This window comes from Coffea eugenioides, chromosome 11 (genome assembly GCF_003713205.1).
Source record: "Coffea eugenioides isolate CCC68of chromosome 11, Ceug_1.0, whole genome shotgun sequence".
Classification (NCBI taxonomy): Eukaryota; Viridiplantae; Streptophyta; class Magnoliopsida; order Gentianales; family Rubiaceae; genus Coffea; species Coffea eugenioides.
The window spans coordinates 21,965,186-21,985,831 of record NC_040045.1 but is presented as its reverse complement, the minus strand read 5'-3'; the positions used below and the strand labels follow the sequence as shown (position 1 = coordinate 21,985,831).

General features: G+C 35.1%; 1 non-coding gene across 1 annotated transcript; it reads right to left on the bottom strand.

Annotated features, from left to right (window-relative positions):
• Window positions 1–16,904: 16,904 nt before the first annotated feature.
• Window positions 16,905–17,011, bottom strand: LOC113754643. Its single transcript, XR_003465321.1, has one exon. It is a non-coding gene; the product is annotated as a small nucleolar RNA R71 (small nucleolar RNA).
• Between the last annotated feature and the right edge of the window lie 3,635 nt (window positions 17,012–20,646).

Below are 20,646 nucleotides of genomic sequence, written 5' to 3'. Positions count from 1 at the left end.
CGATTCATGAAATTCCAAGGGCGTTAGAAAGCTCTGATATAAGGTTATAAGTTTGGTGTTTTGGTCGCAAGCCCAAACAGCTTGTAACCCAGTCAAATGTGAAGCCAAAGTTCCAGTCATAAACTGTCCAAAAACGTAACAGAATTTGACGGTCAAAACAGGTCTGAGTATTTCGTTTATAGCTCAGGATATACTAATCCGTTTAACCTGAAAATTTACAGGGATATCCGGGACTTAAGGGGCTACAATGTTGAAGAAGGAAACTTTGTCCAATTTTGAATGTAACAAGGTCAAAAATGCAAGACACTATACCAGAATTGCAAAACAGGATCACAAACCGTATTTGACCTTAATATGCGGTAATGGCACCAAATTCACTACGGTTATCGGATGGGGTGTAAGACCCACCGTTTCGAAGCTAAGAAACAGGGTTACAATATTGGAGAAGGCCACTCAATCCAGTTCCTAGCACAACTAGGTCAAATGTGCCAAATACTAAACCAGATTCACCAAAACAGGTTTGCAAAACGCAGAAAACTGTAATCGATATAACTCAGTCCATACAAGTCCAAATGCCGAAATTCCAAAGGCATATGTTAGCTAAGACATCCAGTTACATTTCATCAGAAGACACCAACTTCAAAATCCAAACCAATTCCAGTCAAAACAGACAATTACTATCGCAGTTCGGACATTCTGTTCACCAAAAACAGCAACAGTAAAAACGCATAACTCACTCTATACTACTCCAAATGCCCTGAAATTTTGCAGGCACTTCAACCTCATCAATACCTACAACTTTCATGTTTTGAGCAAAGTCCAATTCGGCCTCTAGCTATGACCTAAAATTTCGGACAGAATGTTCAACCAAGAACCCTAATTTTCCAGAAATTCTTCCAAATTCAAAATTGATTGCATTTATCAACAATTCACACCTACAAGAGTCATTTTAAACCATTACCATTCATCATACAAGACCACAACATCCCATTCATATTAAACCAGCAAATTCATCATAAAATGGAAAACCTCACCAAAACTCTTCAAACAAACTTCACTACAACCCTTACTAGCACTAGAAGATAGGATTTTATGGAGTGAAATCTAGTCTAAGCTTTTGTTTATAGAAGATTGAAGCTTATGGAAGCTTGAAAGTTGGTGGAATTTCCTTCTTCTTTGCAAGGAGAGAGCCGGCCACAAGGAAGAGAAAAATGGTGAATTTTGGGCATTTTTTTGATATTTAATCCTTTGGTCAAAAAAGTCAAGAAAGTAAATAGTAATTCTTAAAGTCCAACCAATAGGAAAGTGACACTTGTCACCTCCATTAATGCCTTCTTATCTTTCTTTTCTCTCTCACATCAATCACTTCACACACACTACTTATCTCTTAACACCCGATAAATTTTACACAGTATCCAAAACTTAACCTTATTGGCCGAATTTTTCCGAACTTTTCGCACTAGTGGGTCCCATATCCGATATACGTTCTTAATTTCTCAAAAACTAACTAATACTAGAAAAATCATCTAAAAACTCTATTTACTCAATAAAAATTATCTGGGGAATTTTCTAATAAAGAAAATGTAGAAAAACGGGTTTTCAATCTTAACCGGAACTTAGGGTTTAAATCTTAATCCCTACTTAGGGTTTTCGAAATACTCCCAAAACCAAACGTTACCGCCCAATTAATGAATATCTCGACGTAGAACGAACTGGGGCCTCACATACATGGCTCAATTTGGCAACCAACTCCCAAAAGTGATTATTTTCCTGTAAGGAAAACAAATGGAATGGTGTGAGCTAAAGCTCAGTGAGTTACCACCACCAAAGCATCTAAAATCATATAAGAATAACCGTTCAATGCAAGTATGCAAATAAGAAGTAAATCAAATCAGTGAAAGGATACAGACGGCTCTCAAGAGCCCATTTCCACGCTTATTTCTTGATCCAACCTCATTGACCCTCCGTCAATGTTTAAGAGTAACCATCCGTAGACATCACTTACATCCAACCGTCCAACTATCATACCCCAACCGGGCCCGCACTCCATTCAGTCATTTTGGTAATACTCGAGTATACCGGAACCAAAGGTCTCATTACCATAAGATTCCACAGTACAGTCCCCGTGGCATGACAATTTTCACGACCAAACCCTCGCCGGCTCGATCCAATTGACTACCACACGGGGTTGAGCTCAGTGATACAGTAAAGCCATTGGACATTCACCCCAATGACACCAAATCAGTTTCCATGAATGGAATTCAGTATGTCATATATCAAGTGCAGTAATTCAGTAAAACAATCAATAGCCATACATGGAATCACAAGGGGTGAGGGCGGTCAAGTACACCCTCACCTCAATCACTTCCAATAACCAAAGAAGCCCTCAAGGCATCAAACTCACATATAACAAAGCCACATTGTAACATTTAAGTGAGTAGTATACTCACCAACCAAGTAGGTGGTGTTTCATGCACCACGATCACCAAGACGTCGTGAGCTACCGTCACGTCCTAAAACATGTAACACATACAATGAGACTCGATAATGAGTCATAAAACAACGCCAATCACAACCCAATAGAGTTTCACATACATAACTAAACATGATAACAAACCAGAAATTAGAAGTAGCATTAGTCTTGGCCCCGAATAGAAAAACTGTTTTGCCCTTATTATGCGGTAATGGCGTCAAATTCACTACGGTTATCGGATGGGAGTGTAAGACCCACCGTTTCGAAGCTATGAAACAGGGATACAACACTGAAGAAGGCCTCTCAGTCCAAATCCTAGCACAACTAGGTCAAATGTGACAAAAACTAAGCCAGCATTACCAAAACAGGTTTGCAAAACACACAAAACTGTAATGAACACAACTCAGTCTATACAGGTCCAAATGCCGAAATTCCAAAGGCATATGATAGCTAAGATATCCAGCTACATCTCATCAGAAGACACCAACAACAGAATCCAAACCATTTATAACAGTAAGCATGTATCAACCACTCATACACTTGACACTCACCAAGTAAACAAAGAAGAAATGTCACTCGAAATTTAGGCGTCCACCGTGGGATCCTCTTGAAGGTCCTCTTGGGTGCCTGAACAATTAATAACGCATTATCACTCAAAATCATTTAAAACCCCTAAGTATCAAGAAAGATTGCACGCTAGTAAAACATAAGAAAATCTCGCAAGTACGAACCTTAATTACTCGTAAATCGAGACTCAAGGGTGGGGTTTTAAAACACAAGAGAAATCTGGTTTTCATCTTTGAAATCAAGTGCAAAACAACCAAGTGACATCAAAGGAAGAGAGAGAGTTTGAAAAACTCCATTTTCCTTAAGTTAGGAAATTTCAGATTTGTTGTACGTATTTTGAAAAATCGTATCTCTCTATCTACAAGTCCAAAATTGGAAAACTTGGTACCGTTGGAAACTACTTCCAAAGTACTAAAAGTTCTTAGAAGACACTTTTTCATGATTCCAATTGGAAGATATTCAAAATTTGGCTCAAAGTTGCTGTTTTGGAAAGTCAAGACAGATTTGGGTTGATTTTCGACAAAGTTTGGAAATTCGGCAAACTTCACACAATGCGAACTAGTCTCTAAAGTTGGAACAAGAATTGGAATTTCGAGCACCAAGATATGGTGGCTCAAAATTGCTGAATTTCCTCTTTGAATGAAGATTTTCCAGGTTTAAATCATGAACTTTGGGACTTTGATTGAGCATCGAAATGGACTCGGAATGACACCAAACTTGGTAGTATTACACTACCATATAAGAGCTATTCCTCTGTAAACTTTCATAGAAAAATACGTACGGGAAGTCGGTTAACAAAATCATTAAAATCCCACAAGTTTCCAAGGCAAATCTGACTGGTATGTAAATTTTCCTTTTCTAAATATTCGGGTAATGAAAACATCTCAAATATGGTTCATTTATGTAGAAAATGTCTAAGAAACATCCAAGATATGTTTGGTAGGTGATTAACACCAAAATTTCGAAACAACAAGTCCTAATCAAGGTTAAGGCATCAACTAGCCAAAAAGAGGGTTTTCAATCCCTAAGTCAGTTTCGAACTTCGGCCACAACTCACTCAATTCAACTTGGAATTGAGCGTGATTGATGGCTTTGAAAAATAGATTCATAAAGATACAATTTCTCAGAAGAAATTATTTTAAAAATCTGTCCACAACTAGCTCATATTCGAACATCAACTTGCTGCTTAAAACAGAGCTTCCAGTAAAATGAGAACCAGAACAGGCAAATTTACAAGGTTGGTATGAATCACTCAAGTGGAATCAGGATGTGTATTTTATATCATTGGAAAACTGGAAATTTCTAGTTTCCAGTGCAGCAAACGGCACTCGATTCCGATATCGGAGCAAAAAGTTATGACTGAAACAAAAATACTGCCAGAGTACACTGGACACCCGTTTCCAGTTTTGATGAATTTTCAAAATCACAACATTTGGCTAACCAAATCACGTAATTTTTTTGGAAACCTTCCACACAGCCCACACAACATATATACATCATAAACAAGTCAATTGAACCTCAAAAAAAAAATGCTCTAAGGGTCACGGCATTGACAGGGGCAGAAACGAAAAAATTTCCCTCTTCACTTCCTTTGAGTTTCCATCCACAATATCACTTATTTCTACTAAATTAAGCACTAATCCAACATTAATAACATCAAAACTCATCAAATCAGTCCATCAAGCCATAGTGGGAGTTCATAGAGCCCACACACCAAATTTCCAACATAAATAAAGCTACCCACATGAATATATGAGCTTATACGTGCAAGATATCTTCTATAAACTAAGAATTGAAAGATTGATCGTTGATTACCTTTGTTGGTGACTCAAGCAGAAATTTTGGCCCTTGATAGCTAAAGAAAACCGTGGAAAGCAAGCTCTTTTCCTAGTTGAGGTTGTTCACCAAGTGTTTAGCAAGTTGTACGTAAAATTTGAGGTGATTTGGTGAAGATTTGAAGGTGAAATGAAGAAGAAATGTGGGCTGTTTTTCTTCCTCCTTTGGCCACTGGAATGAGAGAGAGAAAGGAGAGTGTTTGGGCTGCAATGAAGCTTCCTTGAGAAGCTTTAATGTGTGGCTCCAAATTGTGCAAAAGTCAACTCTCTCCCTGCGCGCGCACGCGCGTTTTTCGTGCTCAATTTCTCTCGAGTTTATTTCACTAGTGCACTAAACCTCTAATGCACTTTCATTCATACTATTATTATTCACTCTCAAGGGTCTAAAAATAAGGGTCTAAAGTCCCTCAATTAGTCGTGCGCGCAAAAACGCGTAGTACAGATTTGTGCGCGATAAAGTGGAATCTCCAAGAATTTCTTATAACGATAATATAACTAACTAACACTTGAACACTTAAACATAAAAATACCTATTTTAAAACTAATGTATAAGTCTCCAATTTTTCAAACTCATAGTACTCTCAAATCGGTTATTGTCTCCAAACGCGTATTCACTATTCTCACTTAACGAGCTTCCAAAAATTAAATTTGGAAACAAATCATTTTAAAAATATATGCAAGTCATAATTCCATTTAATTGGGTCTAAAAAGGTTGAAATAAAATATTTGGAGTAAATGGACAATTAAATATTTAAATAAGCTAGTAATAGGAATTTAAAATAAGTAAATTTTTGCGAGTCCTCACACTTACACCATAGGAATAGAGAATTTAATCAAAATGGTGCATATTAATCAATCAAATGACTCTATGTTTTGTTTGTCTCTAGTCCAGCTCTTGGCATCTCTAGTCCCTAGGTGGTTGTATTTTCATAGGTGATTTTTAACATATATTGGGCTTTTATCTTATCCCCTCGATGTATATCATATCTTTGACTGAAATTTTAGATTTATTTTTTACACAAATAAAATAGCAAAGATATGATAACTCTGTCAGTAATCCAAATATATTGACCCAGACTCTTGTGAGAAAATTTCTCATTCATTTATACTTGTCAATAACATAGGCACATATTTGCTCACATCAAGTGAAGCCATGTCTTATTGCCACTTTTGTAGCCAATAGCCTTATTATTAGGAATCACCAATAGTATGCTACTAAATATTGTTAATTTTCATGGATATATATGCATTTCAATTTGTTTCCAATGGCTAATAGTCTAGTGACTTATTAGGAGCCATTATCACATCTCATAGATTTTTGCTTTTACAAAAATATCAAGAAAATATTTCCAGTACCTTTACATTAGGTCATCCTTTTAAGTGAGTGCTAGTTGCACAACTCAAAATAAGAGTTAAAATAAATCCAAAAACAGTAATAATGTAATACTCATAGATTGAGCCAGTAAAATGATATCATCCTATTTTTTTCACCACTTCCACTTACTGTGTTTTATTTCAAAAACACATTTATCAAGAGTTGCACATGAGACATCAAAATAGTAGCAAATTTTAAAATACATTAAAATCCTTCACCTTCCAAGATAGAGGTGTAGTAATGCATACTAACATATAAATCAAATTCTACATTAGCCATAGAGATTATAGGTCCTAACTATTTATCGTAGTTTTATATAATATGATGTTCTTTCCCTTTTTTTACTGTGTTGTGATGATAATTATTACCAAGACAATTGATATTCGTGGTCACTACCAAAATGCACAAGTAAATTCACTACTAAACAACTTTTATGCCATCATAAATATCAAAATTATTTAGAACGACTCCAGTAGCTTATTTGTTACCATTCATTAAAGTACCAAGCTGCATGGATATTCTGTAAACATAAGTCACTTGTCTAGGTACAAAGAAACACATATTCCATCAAATGCTCAACAAATCCATTAAGGTACATAACTTTGTACACAGTAAAAATTATTTTATCTTTCTTACTACATTCTTGAAAATGGTACTAGAAACTGACCATACATATTATATCTTCATTTTTTTCTTGGTTCGGTTCAAAAGCATCTAGAATAGTATTTGGCAATTATAAAATGCATCGCATTCTATAGATAAACTACAAGTCTTGGCAATTGAATTAGTTAATTACTTACTCCTAAAACCTTGTCATTAGATTTCATGTGCATGAATAAATAAGATACATCTAAAATTACTTGGCGGTTTCACAACCAGTGATAAGTGTGCATTTTGAGTGTTGAAGTGTGTTTTATTACTTAGTTTTGGTGTGTTTTAATTATTTTTATAGCTAATCAACTAGGTTTCAAGTGAAGCTGACATTTTATGGTCTAAGTGTGAAAAATCACATTTCTATGGATTAAAGTGGTGAAAACTTCATGTTTTTGTAGGTTTTAGAGATGGCTCCTACGTCACCCATAATATGTGGAAGTATCAACATAATTTCATAGAGTCATTCGGTCTGAATGCTACATGAAGAACATAAGCTAGATGATGGAACGGGAAGTACATAACCGAAGAATGGAACAAATTCTTCAAGCGTCTCAGGACCCAGAAGTGCGTGGTAAATACCTCCAAAGCCCAAAATTGCAGAGGAAGATACAAAGTATGGAAAGGTGTCTATTACTTCCCCCCGTATGGCTGACCGGTGATTACTAACGATTCCAGCTTCATGCAGGTGAGTTGTAGTCTGCAATCCAAACTGAGGATGGGTTTTTGGAGTTAGCTCACCCTCGCAGGATCGCGACCCTTGGTCTCGGCCATTGTAACACGTGTGTCACCCAGGGCATATCAAGCTCCCTTCTGCCTTTGCACTCAAGGGCCAATCTCCGTCCGACCTGAGGAAATTTTTACACGCCTTTGTTACCTTTTGGGAGGCCTACACCCCATAGAAACTGTCTACCTGAGATTGTCCCTTGGGTCGTTCTGCCTTAGAGAGAAGCCTCCGCATGAGCAGTGGTGGATGAAGTGGAAGCGAGAATGTCGACTTGAGTAACGCAAACATTGGTGAGAATCCAATGGCCCGAAAACCTAAGGGTTCCTCCACAAGGTTCGTTTACGGAGGGTGAGTTAGGGCCTAAGATCAGGCCGAAAAGCGTAGTCGATGGACAACAGGTGAATATTCCTATACTACCGTTTGTCGATCCCAATGGATGGATGAGGCTTGGTTAGCCGAAAAATGGTTATCGGTTCAAGAACGTAAGGTGTTCCTGATTTTTTAGGGTAAGAAGGGATAGAGAAAATGTCTCGAGCCAATGTTCGAGTATTAGGCAATTATGTCTCTCCTACAAGTTGGTTTGCTATCTCTCATTTTGTTCTAAGATTCTTCTTCTTCGTTGGTCAATTATGGCATGCGGGAAGGGCTCGTGCAACTGCAGCAGGATTTGAAAAGGGAATTGATTGTGATTTTGAACCTGTCCTTTCAATGACCTCGCTTAATTGAGATAATAGAAGAGATCTAATGCTTTAAATAGGAATCATTTTTGTTCCTTTATCCATCTTGGGATCAGGTCATACTTAAAATAAAAAAAATATTCTTTTTCAACTCACTTATATAATCTATTTTTGGCTCAATTTTAATAATTTAATCATCAAATGGAGTGAATTAAGAAGATATTTGGATGATTGTTGATGATTTGTAGTGATTTAAAGAGAATATGAAGTGCAACATGTTCATAAAGAAAAGAAGTTTGACAGCTTTGACATCTTTTGATATTTCGGCTATATCTTGAGCTAAAAGCATCAGTTTGAGATGATTCTTGAGCTATTTTGAAGCTAACAATAGCTCTACATTTATTATGAAGACATTCAAATCTAGTTCATGAGGTTTTCTAGTCAAAAAGTTGAAATACAGTTTGCTATTTCTGTTGTCAAAAGCTGAAATAGGATTTTGACTAGTCAAGGGTATTTTGGTCATTTATTAAGCTACAGAGCTCCAAATTAGATGATTTTTGAAGCATTGAAAAACTAATTCAAAGGGCTAAAACTTTCATTTTGTAAAAGAGCTAGTTCAGTCGCCATTATCAAGAAAATATCAGTTGAAGTTGGTACAAAAATAGAATAATGTTGAAGACTGATCAGAAAAGAGCAAACCCACAACGGAGGCAAAGTGCACCCACAATACGCAACCTCAAGGGTGAATATTCTGCAATTGATTCTAGAACTTGCCTAGCAATTTGTTCTACATTCATACAGTTTTTAACAGCTCAATTCCAGCAAGAATTTTAGCTGTAGCTGTAAAGAAAAGTATGGAGACTTGTAGAAGAATATTTTGGGAATCTCAAGAGCATTTGACATCAAGTTTAACAACTCATTTGGAGCTTGAATTGACCCATAAATAGGGGAATTGAAGACATATTTTCACAACATCGAAGGCTAGAGACACTACCAAAATGTAATCTTTAGTAGTTTTTCTTAGTTCATTAGTATATTATTGTTAGTGTAGTTTATTTTTCTTGTACTTGTAGCTAGATTTGGATGAAGAATTAAGGAGTAAGATGGAGAACTTGGAACTCATGTGACAAGGGTGACTTCTCTCCTTTTACTTTCTCTTTGTATTTGAGTTCATGTTTAGTTATATTAAAAGTATGGTCTTTTCTTTGATTCTCTTCATGTTTTGCTAAAGTTTATGCCTAGAGTTATGAATGAATTTTCTATATCTTGTTAGTGATGTTTAATTCATTATTTGATGATATTATTTTAAACAAGTTATTTAGCACTTTTGCTTATCTAATCATGATTAACTGGCCATTAATTGTGATAATCTTAAGGTGTTAAGTTTGCAATGAGAATTGGAATTTGATATTAGTTCAAGGAAGTGCTAAATCTAGAGAGTTCATTCATGAGAGTAAATGTGCACTTTTGTGGCTTTAATGGCCTATTCCATGTAATTTTATAGAAGAAATGAGCTTGTAGTTAAGTTCATAACCACGAGAGTAGGTATGATTTAACTGCAAGTATAGTTGATTCACTATGAGAGTAGGTTTTACATAAATTAGGAAATTACGCCATAATTAGCCAAGATAATAACATTCAATTAACCGGTGATTTCACTTGCAAGAGTAGTGAGGAATTTCATAACCCTAGGAGCTTTCTATTATTATTTTTATTACTTTTATGTCATGTTCGTAGTATAGATTTAACTTCTTGCACTTGTTATAGTCTAAATAATAAAAGAGTTCGAAAACCATCAGTAATTGATAATCTTTCATATGGAATCGACACCTAATATCTTTTATGCTCGATAAACAACCTGTATACTTGTAGAAAATGGGATGCTTAGATTTATTAAAATTTGGTGCATGATAGAATCTCGTCAACCAGTTCAAAATTTATAAGTATAAAGCCTTTTGAATAGGAGCAGGATCATCTTAAAATTATTGGTTTTAAGCTAAAATAATCATATAAGTAACAATAACTTTCCCAATTAAATTCAACAAGAAAATTAACAAAAATACTCATACCTCAATATTGTATAAAAAATTGCAAATAATTTGTACCATTAAAGGACATTTGGCATGGGTTGAGACGTTGACTAGATCACTCTCTTTAACACGATTCACACCCCTACGGAGTGTAATCTGGTGTAATAGATTTCAGCACGTCGCCTTCAGGATACAACATTCCAGCCTTTTCTCATTGCAATCTATTCCAATTTACACTATTGGAGTGGGACAGAAACCTCACATAACAACATTCTTTACTCCATATAATAATCTCTAATAACATATTTGTCTACTGTGTTTTATATTTATAGTAGCAGAAAGATGGTAAAAGAACCCTTTCGTGGAGTTAGAAAGATAGTAGAACCGATGAATCAAGAACTTTATAGTTAAAGATTCTATTTATAGGTTTGAAAAATAGGAGTTATAAATTGACAAATTAAGATAGGTCATTAAACAAGCTTCAGTTACAAAACATAATTGATAAGTGTTTATTGTATATGGTTATTAGTAGCATTATATGTTTATTTTTGGTATAAATTAGGAATTTTAAGGTGTAACTTTCTCTATAAATCTCTAAATGTTGCAAGTTTCGTTTGAGCAGATTAATGTGCAATTTTGGTTACAATTATAGAAGTTGAGTCATGACATAAACGTTGGAGGGAGATAAGATCACTTAAACTGTGACGCCTCCACTTCTCCCTAGGGCGAACCCAAGGGTATCCGCGGAACACTTGCCTAACTCTCGCCAGGACTCGATACAAGTCAAATTTAAACTTAAGGATAAACAACCAATAATAAAAGTAGATACAAAGAAAGGTCGCTTCCTTAAATAAACATTCAAATCTTACATCACAAGTTTCCAAAGGTACATCAAAATTCCTCAAAAATTACAAACATCCAAAGTCAACTAAACCATTTACATCCAAAATTCTAATTAAAAGTAATCAGTTCGGCTTCCCCAACATCTTTCCATTCCGAGCTCCTGTTAAGGAAAACAAACTAATGGGGTGAGCTAACACTCAGTGAGGCCAAGAAAGGCATGGAAACACGTAGTTCAAGTAACACTAACACTTGTACAAGAAATAAAATTAGAAAGTTCAGGTAATTCATAAATAACAAAAAAACACACTCAATAAGGATACGGGAGCTCTCAGGAGCTGATTTCCACTTACTTTGCCAAGGCTCGATCCAATACCTCCACGTGATGACACTCCGTCAACCGAGTAGGTATCAAGTCCGTAGAAACCCCACTTACTACCTCCATCCACTATTTCACCCTCTCGGATCTGTAACCAAACACGCACGAAAGGGTGATACTACACGAGTATGCCAAGCAAGATCTCAAAAGATCAAGCTTTATAATATTCCATGATTCGCCAAGCTTCTCGACCAAGCCCATGCTGGCTCGAATTACAAGGTTAGCCAATGGAATTTTGGGCGTCCACACAAGCACGAGTATAAGTCAATGAGATGGCTCTCCAATCGACGTCGAGTCACACACAAGTATAATTTTCAAGTATGAGCAAGTCAATTATTAAAAAAAATAAAAGAGAACGAGTTCGATAAAGTAAACACTCGCCTCGACAAGTCCAAATCACTTAATTAACAAGAAACAATTCAAATATTAAACAACAAGTCATGCACTTGACACTCACCAATTCAAAAGCAAGTGAGCAAATAAGTCCTGTAGTGGTCCTTGTCGGAATTCCTTTCGAATCTCTCTGGAGCACCTGAAGAAATATTTACCAACCATCACTCACGTATACTCTATACCACTTAACATTCAAGGAAGAAAATGAACTTGCTTAAAACTTAAGACAATGCTTTAAAAGAGTTTTACTCATCGAAAATCGAGATTAAAAAATGAGGATTTAAGGTCACAAGTTCGAATCAAGTTAAAGGAGCTTTTCTCGTTAAAACGTTGGAATAAGGCTCAAAGGAAACTCGAAAGTCATTTTTGATTCGAGTCGTGGTAAGTAAATCTCAATTTCAAAAGAAAGTACTAATTTCACTCTTGGCACAAAAATTGAGGAAAAAGGTAGGTAGTTTTCATCTTCCAAAACTTCTAATCTCATGACCCAAAAGTTAGAGTATAAAGGACGTTCACATTTTTCAAACTAACGGAGATAAAACTCATCCAAAACTCCACTCATTTCATAGAAAAATATCAAAGCCAAGGTTCCAAGATTCAAGCATAAAACTAGTGCAATTCACCAAGAACTACTCTAGCCAAAACTCTCCCTTTTTGGAGTTTAAACTCATGGAAATCGAGGCAAAAACTAGGGTTTGAAGTTCATTTCTCAAGTATAAAATAAGGTGTCATTAACCAAGAAAGTGGAACAACCAAGAAAATGCATTAAGAGAGGTTTAACCTTCGGAAACCAAGATTTGAAAAAAAAGTTTAAAGTTCTAAAGGAACCGTGTATTCCACCTAAAACAGTTCAATGATTGCAAAGGAGGATGTAAAGTTCTTAAAAGGAATATTTGTTTGAAAACAGAAAATTTCCATGTTAGTGTGACTCTACTTGGAAAAATCGTATCTCGAGTTCCGTAAGTCCAAAAATGGAAAATTTTATACCGTTGGAAACTAGATTCAAAGTACTAAAACTTTACAGAAGATACTTTTCCCAGAATCTAACCAGAAAGCATTCGAATTTCAGCTCAAAGTTACAGTTTCATGAAGATAGGACAGAACCAGTCTTGGTTTTTCAGCAATATTTGAAAATTCGGAAAAATTCACAGGAAGTGAATCAGCCTCTAAAATTTATAACACAGAAATATTTCCAAATCAAGTTTCAAACACAACAGGCAGAACTAAATTCGGAGTTTCGAGTAGCAAGATACAATAGTTTAAAGTTGGCTGATTTTCGGAACCTGTTCAGAAAATTTCCAGTTTCCAGCTTTGATGCAGTTTTGAAATCAGACTATATCTAGCTCTATAAAAGTCCAAATTGAGAATGGTTTAAGGAGTTAGGAACTAAATTCAAAATTCTACAATTCATCAGAAGACATTGTTTTCAAAATATTTTCACAAGTGAGATAAAATCGAGCCACAAGATGCAGCTTCCTAGTTTCTCTCGGACAGACAGGCAAAACAGGTCAGTCTACTCTGCCGATTCGCTATGATTTACTAAAAACAAACTAGCAGAGGATTCTTATACTGTTTGAAAGCTCTGAATGTCTAGTTTCGAATGCCGCAAACAGTACTCAATTTCGACTTTTGTACAAAGAGTTATGTTCAGACAAAGAACTACTGTCCGCTTTCCTGGTAACCAGTTTCCAGATTTCGAACTTTCTCCAAAACTCAAGTTTCATGCAACCATTTGAGATGATTTTCGAAAGACACTTTACACACACATAATACAACATATATCAATCAGTTTAGCGGCCATATAATCAACAAAATTTGAATTTAAAGCAGGACAACAAGAACAGCAAATTCGGCCAGCTCTCCTTTCACGATTTTTCCAACTTTCTCTCTTCTTCTCAAGCCAAAATCAAGCTATAATTCACATAATCAACAACAATCAAGCAATAAGACCTCAAGTCAGCTACCTCATAGGTCACCTCAAGACCGCTAGCCTAGAATATAAAGCAAGATAAATGTTTCCTCAAGTCCGCTAGCCTATAAACTTGATTAGGATTTCAAACCCATGAAAACTAACCATCAATCTTTGTATAAATTGAAAGATTAAAGGAGGGATGAAGGGTTACCTTCCAAGCAACTAAACCTAGTTGTAAGTGAGAGTTTCCTCCAAAATTTCACCAAGAAACTTCATAAGAGTGCACCTTTCTTCAAGCTAGAGTGAAATTCCAAGTGGTTTGTGAGTTGGATGATGAAAAGCAAGCAAACTTGGAGCAAAAGTTGAATTTTTCTCTTGTCCCTTTTCTTTCCTCTTGGTCGGCCGAAAAGAGAGAGGTGAGGGAGGGTTTTGTGGTTTGATTCTTGGAGAGAAAGAATGAAGAAAAGGTAGCCTTAAGTTGTGTGCAAAAGTCAACTCTTAATAATGCTCAATAGTGTTGTGCACTACCACTTCCTCTCTCGTTTGATACACTTATACACCAATCATCCAAGGTAAGTCTTCTAACACTTTAATTACTCATACTTACGAGTCTAGTATTAAATTCTCAAATCTCCAATTAGTTGTACCGGCACGACCTTTGAAAAACTTTCAACGCGCGCGCGATAAAAGTTTAATTTAACTCACTCACATCTAATCCCTCAATTAACTTTTCTTAGTCTATTATTGATCATCCTTAATTCTCCAAGATTATTGCACTCTCGGACCGAATATCGTCTCGAAAAATGTGTATTCGCTATTCATTATTAGACGAGCTGCAAAAGAATTAAATTTGATAACGGGACGTTTCAAAAATATAAGTGAGACATTGTTCTATGACAATGGATTTAAAATGGTTGAAATAAATTATTCGGAGAAAACAGGTAAATAAATAATTAAATAAGCCAATAAAATAAAATAAAAGTAAGAAAATTCGGGTCCTCACGTAAACTCTATTAGCCCATGATTCAATGACAAATTGGAAAGAGAATGGGCATCACATGCAAGTTTTATCGGTGAAAGGCATAAACAACAACATACATATCTTGCATGTGATCTTAGAGGTGAATTGGAGCAGAAAAGAAGCAAGAAAACGCACCCTCTAAATACGCAGGCTCAGGTCACGTATTCAAAGGTCGTGTATTGTGTCCTATTTCTCTACAAGTTGCTCTGTTTTCACACTTCTTTCCAACTTAATTCCAGCATAGAATTTTGGCTGCACATGCTCAAGAATCTCTAGGGAAGAGAAAAGGAAGCTTTATGTTATTTCATTTGTCACTTTTTGACTCTCTTAACACTATATATGTAAGAATCATTGAAGAGAGTAAAAAAGAAAGAGTTATTATTAGATTTTAGTTCAAGAGCTTAGTTTTAGTCTTTTTTTGTTCTATTTAGCTAGAAACTTGTAAGAAACAATTGGAGAATTCCTTGTACCACTCATTTTGTTGAAACAATAGAAGATTTGAGAGCTTGTTCATCACTTTGGCTAAGCTTTCTCTATTTTTCTTTTTACTTGTGATTCAATATGTGTTCATGCAATGAAATTATGTTCTTTCTTGCGTTATATCACATGAGTAACTAAATTTCTAGATCTAGGGGGTAGATGAAATTTATGACTACTTGATATGAGTTGAATATGATTTACACTTGCTATCTCTTGTATTAACTTGTCTATTTATGCATGCTTATCACTTGTTGTTACTTGATCACCAATGGCAAGATTTTAATTGTTGTTATTCAATGAAAATTGGTAATAATGATGGAACAACACAAATGGAGATTAAGGAATAGACTCACGAGAGTAGAGGTGCACTTGAGTGGATTATCTTTACATTTCATGAAGAACTAGAGAGTATATCTAGTTATTCACCATAAGAATAGCGAAAACTAGACTAATCTAAGCCACTAGATCATGAGAATGAGTTTTGTTAAATATGGAAATGAATCCCTAGTAAAAAATTAGTAACAAGAGGTAAATCTATTCACTTGTATCTATTGTGCCATAAGTAAATTGTACATCCCTAAACTCAAGTATTTATTGATATTTCTCCATTGTTATTTTGCAAGTTATATAGTTAAGTTAGTTAATTAGTCAGTATTGTGATTTCTATTGTTTTGTTTGATAGTAAGTATAAATAATAGAGTAAGTAAGGACCTAGTACTTGCATTAGTTGCTCCTCGTAGGATCGACCCGATATATATGCTATACTACTATTTGACCAATATACTTGCAGTCAAATGGGTATATTTTGGAATTTTACTTGTGTTTATATTAAGAACCCGTCAAGTTTTTGGCGCCGTTGTCGGGGAGCTGCAATATTAGGTTCTAACAAGTTTTATTAATTTAGATTTTTTTTTATTAGTTAGTTGAATTTTGTTAATAGATAGGTTAGAATTTTTATTTGTTTTTGTGATATAAATATTACATTATCTCTTTTCTTCTTACTTGTACTGTATGCACCGGATGTTACGCGTAGTCGCACCTTTTGATTCGAAAATTGAAAAGACACTACGAAAACCAAGAAATCGTACACAACAAGAAGAGGAAGAGGTGCAACAAAATATAGAGGGAATATCTATAAAGTTACTTTTTGAAGAAGAAATGGCGGACAACGAAGCAAAAAGGTTAGCTCTTAGAGATTTTGCTCTACCGGTACGCAAGGTTCACAAACGAGCATAGCAAAGTCGATGGTAAGTGCTAATAATTTTGAGATTAAACCATTTCTCATGCAAATGGTTCAACAATCTCAATTTGGAAGTAATGCCATAGAGGATCGGAATGCACACTTGGCCACATTTTTGAAAATATGTGATACAATTAAAATAAATGGAGTGAGTGAGGATGCTATTAGGTTGATGTTATTTCCATTCTCTTTGTGCAATAAAGGCAAAGTTTGGTTGAATTCTCATGCTCCAAATATTTTTACCATTTGGGATGATTTATCTAGAACATTTTTGAACAAATACTTTGCACCGGGTAAATTGACTAAGTTTAGAATGGATATTACTGGTTTTAGTCAACAAAAGAGGGAATCATTGTATGAAGCATTGGAAAGGTTTAGAGATTTGTTACAGAAATGTCCACACCATGGACTACCCAATTGGCTAATTGTCCAAATTTTCTATAATGGTTTAATTTTTTCAACTAAGACTACTATTAATGCAGCCGCCGGTGGAGTTTTAATGGGTAAATCACCCCAAGAAACTCAACTTGATAGAGAAAATGGCGGCAAATAATTATTAATGGGCCGACAAGCGAGGTAACTTTAGACGGCAAGCAAATATGATCGAAATGGACACTTTTAACATGTTGAGTGTCCAAATATAAATAATGCGATTAAATTGTTAAATAAGCAAACTGGTGTTGGTTCTAGTTCTACATCTAATGTAAGTATTGTTCGTTGTGATATATGTGGAGGAGATCATGATAATAATGTTTGTGTTGAAAGTGAGCAAGTACAGTTTGTTAATAATTATAATTGGATTGCTCAAAATAACCCCTACTCCAACACATATAACTCGGGGTGGAGAAACCATCCAAATTTTGGATGAAAGGATCAAGAAATGCAACAAAAACCAAATAATCCACCGGAATTTCAACCAAAGCAACCAAATGTGGAGAACAAACTGGCTTGGGAGATGGCAATTGAAAGACTAGCCAATGTGTCCAATGATAAAATTGATAAGTTATCTAGTACCACCAATCAAAGATTCGAAAGAATTGAGGGAAGAATGGACCAATTAACCACCATGTATAGAAACATAGAGGTCCAAATTGGTCAAATTGCCAACTCTATTAACAATAGGAACCAAGGAGAATTACCTGGTAATACCGAAATTAACCCTAGAAAGCATGTCAATGCTATCACTCTTAGAAGTGGTAAAACAGTAGAGGGATCTAATTTTGGTGATTCAAGTGGTGAAAAAGGCAAGGAAGTAGTAAATAAAGGAGAAAAAGAGCCAAAGGGATCATGTTATTATTGATGTTGATTTACCTCTTTCCAATGTAATTACTAATATTATTCCTTTCTCTCACGGGTTGAAGAAAGATGATAAGGATTGGGAGTTTGAGAAGTTTTCCAAAATTTTGAAACAGTTGCATATTACATTCCCTTTATTGATGCTATTACACAGATTCCCTCTTATGCGCTTTTCTTGAAGGAAATCATATTAAAGAAGAGAAAAATTGTGGATAATGAGATGATAGCATTAACAGAGGAGTGTAGTGCACGAATTAAGAACAAACTCCCTCCTAAATTAAAGGATCCGAAAAGTTTTTCTATCCCTTGCACTATTGGTCATTTGCACTTCTTTAATGCTTTATGTGATCTAGGTGCAAGTGTATCATTTATTCCCCTATCGATTGCCCGGAGACTAGGATTTCAAGAGATCAAAACTACCAACATTACGTTGCAACTGGCAGATAGGTCAATCACACATCCAATAGGTATTTTAAAAAATGTGCTCATAAAGGCAAGACAATCTATAATACCTATGAATTTTGTTGTCCTAGATATTGAGAAAGATGTGAAAATGCCTATTATTCTAGGAAGACATTTTCTAATCACTACACGTACTTTAATTGATGTAGAAAATGGTAGGTTTATATTTCAGGTAAATGGAGAGGAATTGGAATTCAAATTAATTGATAAGGATAGGGACAAAGAACCAATTGACCTTGTTTCTAAATTGCCATGTGATGAAAATGTAAACTAAGAAGCGCATGAAGAAGTTAAATCTATAAGTTTTCTTGGTACAAATTTTTATGGTGTAGGAATAAGGGAGGTAAGGACAAAAAAGGAAGTTGGTTCAATTAGTTCACCATTCCATGAGGAAATAGGTGAAAAGGTGAGCCAATTAGAAAAAGACAAGCAAATTCTACTGAAGAGTAAAGTCAAGCATTCATATGATATGTCTAATACTCCTCTTAAGCATTTGAGGAAGTTTGACTATGCAGATCAAGGCAAGGCTCATCACATGGTGGATTGGCTTGGAAGTTTTGATACTTGGGCAGAAAATGGCTCCCCAACACTTATCTAAGGAACCGATTATTTTCAGTCGAGCAAATGACTATAAACAATAGTGCTAATTAGGAGGCAACCCAATGTTTTAGTGATTTATATTAATTTTGTGTGATTTTATGTTTAAATTATGTATATAAGTTATTTTTTTATTTTTCATTTGTAGGAATTGGAAATGGAAGCAAAGACGATCATTTGAGGTGAAAATGGTGAATTTTGATTAAGGAAGTCCACCTTTCAATTTAAGTAAATGTTGTTTCTGATTTGTTAAAGAGGGTTAGAATGCATGTTTTGATCATTTACATGTGCGTGCATTGATTATTTTGACAAAATAATGATTTAGAATGCATTTTGAGCAATTGGGGTACCATTTGTAATTTTGAAAAAGTTTGCAATTTCTGCAGAAAAATTGCAGAAGAATACGCAGGCTCAAAAAAACGTGGCATCAGGTCGTGTTTTCACTAGCTTGCGTATTGCATTCTGTAAAGAGAAATGTAGGCTCGAAAACGCGACCTAAGGTTATGTTTTCTTGAGCCTGCGTATTGCCTTCTGTAATTTTAAGGCACAAAATGCAACCTTAAAATGCAGGCTCAGAGCTACATTTTCAGGTCACGTTTTCGGGCAAAAGGCTTTAAAAAATAGAAAAGGCAAGTTCGATTTTCTTCTTCTCTTCTCTTCTCCAACCTCACGTATTCTATACACACACACACACCTTCACAAATCTTCATTTTTACTCCATTTTTCTCGCTAGAAATCATCAATCCAACACCTTTTGATCCTCTTAGAACCTTTTTAACCAATTGAAATTCAAGAAAAACACCTCAAAATTCGATTTCAGGCGATTGAGAGCTAGGGTTCTTCATTTCTAATTCTATCAATTGGGGTTATTTTCATAGGGCTTTTTGCACTTTTAGCATCACTAAATATCCTTCTACAGTTCTACGTAATTGAGGTAAGTTTCTTTATCAAATCTTTATATTTTAGAAGTTGGTAATTTTCAATTTCCTAAGCTTTCTGACATCTGCTAATTTCGAATTTTTGATGATGTTTTATGGCTTCCAATATGCATATTAAGGATGTCAAAACATGTTTACATGTTCAAATATAGCAACATGATGCTTTAGTAGTTGTTAAAATTTTACAATTTGCTATATTTGGATAAAATTGAAAAATTAGCTTGGATTGTTATTAATCCCTTTAGATTGATGCTATTAGCTAAAAACGGTTGGTTGATGATGTTTTAGCATGTACATTGCTTATAGAGAGTAATTTTGATGAATTGTGTGATTTTTGGGTATAATTTTTGCTTAATCATGTTTATGGACAAATATTGTTTATTGTGGTTAATTTATTTTTTTTTTCAGCTAACCCCGTACACGGGGAGGGACGTCAACCCTTAGTTTATTAGATAAATCACCAAGCAAAATGAACGGACACAAGAAATACTACTCTCTTACATGTTTATGCATAACTTTCCTAATAAACGCAATGCCTAACTTATGTAAACACATGACTCCTCTAGCTAAGGGTGGTAACGATGAACTTGCAGAATAAATCACCTCACTAACATGTGAACAACCTTTATTCGACAACATATCTGCAACTTGGTTAGCCTGACGAAAACAATGACTAATTAGCAGAAAATGAGATCTAAAAGCAAACAGCTGCTACACCTCATTATAAATCTTCCATGGACAACTAGACTTCCT